Source organism: Cibotium barometz, chromosome 48 (assembly GCF_041138505.1).
Source record: "Cibotium barometz isolate CiBa-2024 chromosome 48, ASM4113850v1, whole genome shotgun sequence".
In the NCBI taxonomy this organism is placed as follows: domain Eukaryota; kingdom Viridiplantae; phylum Streptophyta; class Polypodiopsida; order Cyatheales; family Cibotiaceae; genus Cibotium; species Cibotium barometz.
Window position 1 is genome coordinate 36,379,239 of NC_141093.1, and position 7,271 is coordinate 36,386,509.

Sequence of the window (7,271 nt, forward strand, 5' to 3'; positions counted from 1 at the left end):
AAGACCCAACACCAAAAGAGGAAAAAGCTACACACAATTCTTATTTATCAATCCCCAAAGGCTAACCATCAAACCAAAGAACCCACATATGCAACACTTATCACTTATTACAAGTTTTCAAAAGAAAGTCCATTCTCGCCACATGCCTCAACACATGATAGGAAAGAACAATGCGAACCTGGTGATCCAAGATGGATTAGATGATGAAACAATGTGAGGCATCTCATCCAGTGCATTTGAAATCGAACCCACACACTAAAAAACCACCACCACCTAAGACTAAGAACAAAATTCTTGCTAAGAGCCATGGCGAACACAATAAGAAAGCTCGAAAGATCATGCTTAGGATTGCCAATCGAGTCACTAATCAATATTGGGCCATTCCATGTTAAATTTTCAATGTTTAGCCAAACTAAAAAAGAAGAGGAGTACGACTTTCCAATTTAGGGGGAAGAAGAACTACCTACTTTGGAACATTCCCCCACTTGAACCATAATGAAAATGAACTAGAGGAAGAATCCACACATGTGATGCTGTAAGCCAATCATCAAAATTGAGAGTGAAACTAGATATTTTCATGTAGATATGCATTAAAAGATGAATTCTTATGCTGTGAGGTTGATGATGGTGCTTCCATTGGTGCAGTCTTATTTTCCAACACTAGCCTATGCAAAATCTTGATGAAAGACTATATGAAAGGGCACTTGCATGCCAATTGTGAACTTCGAAAAATTTCACAATTTTCCAAACACATCTCCATAAGGAAGGATATAGTGCCATTGTGTACTCTTGATAATGTTAAGTGAGGATGATGAATCTTACATAGTGGACCAATTCCCTAAAAATGAACAAGATACTACAAACTCAATGTTTCCTCTTAAAACACTTCGCAAGGTATGGCTAGATTTTTTAGTTTGGTGAGACTATTGGATAGAAAAGAGTGTTAGCTCTGAAACTAGTCACAATATCATGTCTTGGGAAACTTAGATATCATTGGGCCAACCGACAATCATCCTAGAGATTGTGTTATTTTATATGGGAAACTTTCGAAAAAACTTAGTCCATCACAAGAATACTATGCTCACAATAGGTGAAACCATAGAACACAAGTTCTATGTACTGCCTGCACGGAAACACCAGTGAGGATTAAATCATCATTGGTGGCATCTAGATGGTGATGGGTAGTAATGTATGGTATTCAATTAATCAAATTCATGGAAGTTACCACCCTAGACACTCCTAAAGCCATTTTCACAATGCTCTTGTGGGAAGGAAAGCCCTTGAAAGAGTTTAAATGCCCAATGTATGAACCTACTTAAAGCTTCCTAAAATTAAGGTTGTTCTTAAAATGCTAAGAGAAATGAGTATAATAAAAGTTCAAATATGTCCACCATGTAACAACAATCCCATGACATTTGAGTTATGGCCATCCTAGCTTAGTGGGACATGAATATGCCATGTTTGTGAAACTTTGAACAAATAATCTACATGAAAATTAAACCTCTAAACTAAGTCTTTCTTATGCTCAAATATGTGTTTTTGCAGATGCAGTGTGAATAATTACTACTAAGGTTGAACCATGCTTCAATAGATCTGAGCTTCCATAACATGCAGATGCTAGAACCATTTTGTCACAAGAGGATCCAACATTGAATATTCTCTCAGAGTCTCAATGGAAAAGGCTATTAACTTCCACACCAAAATTCCCTCGTATTGAAGATCTCCCTTCTCTAGTCCTCTCTAATAAAACCTATATTCCTTCAACTCTATCCTTACCATCAAAAGAAGAAGCTTCTATATCCAACTTCATAACCTCGTAGTTTGAAAAAGCCACTTAAACCCAATTGACACCAACAACAAGGGTTGAATCTTACTCTAGCAAGGATAACCCCAACACTAACCTCAACATTATAGTTTGTCCAAGAGTATAACTGTAGCATTATATGGTAGTGATGTGTGTGAACACACTTAGGACCGTCAGAGCATTTTTTCCCTCACTAGGAGGTTTTTTCCCCCGTGCATATGTACACCCTCTTATCTACTCATTTTGGGCTGTGTACTTATCTTTTGTATCTAGCACACATTTGTTCATTCTAATCTAGTGAGTTTGTATGCTCTCAAGCTCCTCTATCTTGTGTGTGTGTGCATTGTTGCAACCCTAAACCTAATTCCAACAATTGGTATCAGAGCTAGCTTCCAACACTTGATCTAATAGTCTACCTCCGTCCTCACGACCCTGTTTTCCTGTCTCCGATTAAGATACCCTCTTAGGAGAAGAAAGTGTATATTGTAGTGTGCTGTATACAAAGTATACAGCCTTTTCAGGGTTCGCAGCGCGATTCAGGTGTGTTTTGGGCATCGCAAGGTTTCTGCAAACGTTCTGGAGAGGCATCATTTTGGATTGGTTCTGCTCGATTTTGGGTGTTTGGGTTGTGTAGCGGTAAAGATTTGGTGTGCACAGCAGGAGCATCTACAGTATCTTCAACAACATTGACCATCATACTTTTGCCAGTAACACTCTATTCTCTACTCTGTGTTATTTTTCATACACTTTGTAGGTGATTCAATCAGTTGGTAGCCATTCGGGGTTGCATTCAGTGAATATTGAGTACTTGGAGTGTGTTGAAAGATTTTGAATTTGGTAGACAGTCATGGTTGGCAGTAGTGATGTATTCAACATGTTGTCTACTACTGATGATAAACTTCATGGGACTAACTACCCATTGTGGTCCTATATGATAAGGCATGTACTGGTTGCTAAAGGCCTTTGGAATGTGGTCAATGGTAGTGAAACTCGTCCTGTTTCACAACTATTAGTGCAACTAGGTGCTGCAGATACATCTGAAGTAGAATCTGATATAGATGTGGCTCCTCCACATGCACCACCAGTACCTCCCACTGCTCAAACGAGATGGGATGGAAGAGATGCACAAGCACATGCGTTGCTTGCACTTTCTTTGAAGTGAAGCCTTATTAATCGTATTCGGTCATGTAAGACTTCAAAATAGGTATGGGATGTACTTGCTGCATTATACCAGGTGCACAATGAATCACGTGTTACATATCTGCGTGCGGCAAACAGTTGGAGTCTGAACACATGAATGAGGGAGACTCAATGGATAGTTTCTTGACCAAGATCAAAGATTTTAAGGAGCAGCTCGCTAGTGTGGATGAGATATATCCTGATAGTACATTGGTGCCCATAGTTCTCAATGCATTTCCAGATTCTTATTAGAGTTTTTCCTCTACCCTTAGACTCATGTGATGAATGGAAATCAAAATGCCCTTACATTTGATGAGCTGGTTTCAATACTCTTGCAAGAAGAGAAGTCTAGGCAAAATAGATTTGTTATGCGAGTATGGGTGCCTAAAGATACAAATAAAAAAAAATCCTTGCCACCACTAATCTCAGTTGCAAAAGTGCAATGATGTGAAGACTAAAGCAAAAGCAAGCAAACCATAAGAACACTCTCCCAAAAATGGTGGAGAAGCCATAAGAACTTGCTTACACTCTAATCAACCACAAGAACTTGGAGAAGCTACAAAAACCTCATTGTACTCCAATCAACATAAGAACTTGGAGAATCCATAAGAACCTTCTTGCTTTCCAATAAACCAAGGGTAATTGGTATCCTTGCTTAATGCCATAACACTTGAAGAGTTACCATTCCAAGCTTCAATTTCTTTGCTTGTCACTCCCATAATAGATTCACTTGAGTGCATAATGGAGTAACTCGAAATGCTCATTAACCAAATTTGGGAGGCAAGGTACCTACTCACCCATTGGTGAAGAATAATTCCAAACTTTGCATGCACCATATTATCACCAATCCTTCCAAGTATGCCTCTAGATTAGGGGAGGAGTATGGTGGGTGAAAACATGGTCCATGGTATGACCCATTGCCTAGAATCCCTTGAAGTTTACAAACCCAATAAGTTATCCTCTTAACACCATTAAGCCATACATATTGTCCCAATAAGTTATCCTCTAACACAATTAAGCCATATATATCGACAACCCAAACCTCACTAGTGATGGAGCCTCCTCAAAAACACCAGCAATGGAGCCCCCCCTCAACAAAGACCTATTCACCCCACATTACTCTTTCAAGAAGGGGAAGAAGTTTCTCATTAGCCTCATAAGTCATTAATTCTTTCATGTCTCTATAATGGTGCCTCTACAATGGTTTCAACTGTAACATTAGCTATATCAGCTACATCAAGTGTGTCATAGCCATTATCTCTACAATGGTTTTGAATATAACATTAGCTACATCCAATGTCTCATTGAATCAACTTCATGCTTACCAACGTACTTTAATGCACTTAAAACATAAGAAAAGAACATGGAAAGAAGATTGCAGGGATAGGTTCTCTTCATACTTATTCGAGTACTTTAATGTGCTTGGAACATAAAACAAGCACATGGGAAGAAGATTGCATGGATAGGCCCTCTTCAGGTAATAGGGAAAGCATGTAACCAACATGCTAAGATCTTAAATTTCTCAAGTATTAATTCAATGTATTCACATTCATGATTGTGTTTAAGTTCCTTCGGACCACCCCCCATCTCTTCTCCTCCATTTCTAACACGACTTAGAATTTCACTAAAGACATTACTAATCCTACTTGTGATTTCCAAAAAGAAAGTGAGCAAAAAAATAAAAAATTTTAAAAGGAAAAAAGCTCACAAAAATATAAGGAAATTATTTACAACAAAGCTACTCACAAAAATCGCAACAATATAAGGAAAGATGCTCACAAAAAAGAACAACACGATAACAAAGTCTTCTATGCACAATCATGAGGACACGATTAACATCATGAAGGGGAGAGCGTTAACCCATTTTGGGTTAACATATGCCACCACTAATATTCTACATCAAAGCGTGAAGATGTACATACCAAAGGGATGTACAATCAAGTGATGAAGTGATGGTGTCCATATTTACAACTTGGACGGGTACCCATAATAGTCCAACGGGATACTTATAGCGATTCTTACTCGAAGCGCATGTGACAACAAGCTAGAATGAAATCCCTAATGACATACTTCATGGATGTATTATGAGTTAATCATTATTTGTAATAGGCCACTTTGAGCTATAGGTGCATGATTGATCATAGTTGTGAACACTTATGCTCTTGTATATAAGTCAGTTTCTCTCATAATACAACATACTCTGCAGTGATCTCTTGTAATTACTCTTCTTAATCGCATGCCTCATTGAGTGTCAGGGGTGGAGTACCTCCTCATGCATGATGTCCTCGAGATCTTAGACATAAGGGAGACATAAGGGAGGAGGATCTTGTATGAGATACGAGTGATGAGTTCATGGACTTTGACTTCCAAGATGTTTCACCTTAGGTCAACAACATAGGGTGATATGATGATAGTAGCATGGATAAGATAATCATTGAAGTCTAATAGTCCTTAGGTCAACAAGATCGAGCGATATGATGAGAGCATGGATAATATATCGACAATCATTAAAGTCTAAAAGTCCATCACAAATGCTACCCCTGAGTATGAGATTTAGGATGTCGAGTTTGAGAGGTTACAAGAATACATCTTTGGACCTGACCATGTTGCAAAAAATACTAGTCAAGGAGCTAGATGGCGGCATCATTGGAGTAGACATCAAGGCACACACCATGAAAGAGCTTGACGAAGTGGAGAAGGTGCAATGTAATTAATCTTGTTTTTATGCTTATGAAATTTGAGATATGTGGCTGCCTCTAGGGCCTGTAGAGGCCCATCATTGAAAGGCATCCCCATCTAATGCTGATAGTTCTCCTAATCAAAGGCTTGCATCATGGGGGATCTGTTTTTTTATCCCCATTTGATGCCTGCAATGCTCCTAGCTAAAGGCTTACATGTCACATGAGGGGCCTCCCACATAACCAACTACTCTCTATTCCTACTTAAAGTTTGGGATTACATGGCTTAAGTCCATCACCACTCTATCTTTGGTTCAAATTTTGATGGTGTGGCTACATGGGCTTGTGGTACTTTCCTCCCAAATATAGGGGTTCTCTTTGTAGAAGCCTTGAGCTTCAAGCAACTTGGTTGGTGGGACCCAACAGAATGTCGACTATTGGGCCTAAACTATGGTTTGACTCTCATTGGCTTAGTAAATTGGGGTATATACTATGAGATTTTTGGGACCAAGACGGAAAGGGTTTTCTCATTTCCTGTTTGGCAAATTTCTTGATAGGGATCCAATGGGGCTTGGGTGGTAGGTAAAAGTCCTTTGCTTGAGGCTCTCTTTTGGTAAATTTCTTGATGATAGGGATCCAACAGGGCTTGGGTGGTGTTGGGTAAAATCCTTTGCTTGTTGAGGCTCTCTCTTGGTAAATTTTTAATTCCTTGGCTAGTTAGGAGAGGATCTTAGGGTGTTGAGTGTTGGGTATGGCTTGCTGACTCTTGAGCACTCCCCATTATGAGAGGCTTGCGGTTGAGAGCTTATGTGGGTTTGTTGTCATCTCATTGCTTCCATGTCCTTGTCATTTTCTTGAGCTTAGGCTTGTGAGGAGATGAGTGTGATGGTGTTGCTTTGCTTTTCCTATTCTTTTTTCTCTTGTTACCCTCTTCGTCTCTTCATCATATTCTTTATTCATTATTTGTTTGCTCAAGGGTTTGGGTGAGAGACAAGTGCTTGGGTGGCCTCTTGTGGCTATTACATTGACTCACAAATGCCTAGACTAGAGGACCTCGTCGACAGATCAACAATGGTTACGTTTTGCTAGGACAAGTTTGCAAAAGGAGGCAGCTTCTCAAAACACATCAACATGCATCTTGGATACATCAACAAGGGAAAATCACTTGAGATAGAGCCCTTGTTCTTTATTACACTTCATTAATATCATTCTCTATAATCTCTTAAAAGGAGTATAGGAAGGCAACGGCCACTGATAGATCTCAAGCTCCTGATCTTGTCTTTTTGACAACATGGCATAAAATGTCCACATTGGCACATCCAGTGTGGACCTCCTTCCCCCTAACTATTGCAGTAAAAAGAAATTGCATGCCCCCAAGTGGCTCCCCACCTCTACTTTAATGAATACATGTCAAAGACCCTCTCTCTTCAACGACCCCCTCTCTTCCCATTTAGACCCCCTCTCTTCCCCTTTAATATTCCAAACAATTAAGACCTAAGAGGAAATTCATTCCAGCCAATTAAGCCAATTAAGTCTGCAACAGAAGTCATTTTCCTCCTTCCTTCTACCCTTCCTTCTCTACATACCATCACAACAACCCTCTCTCTTCC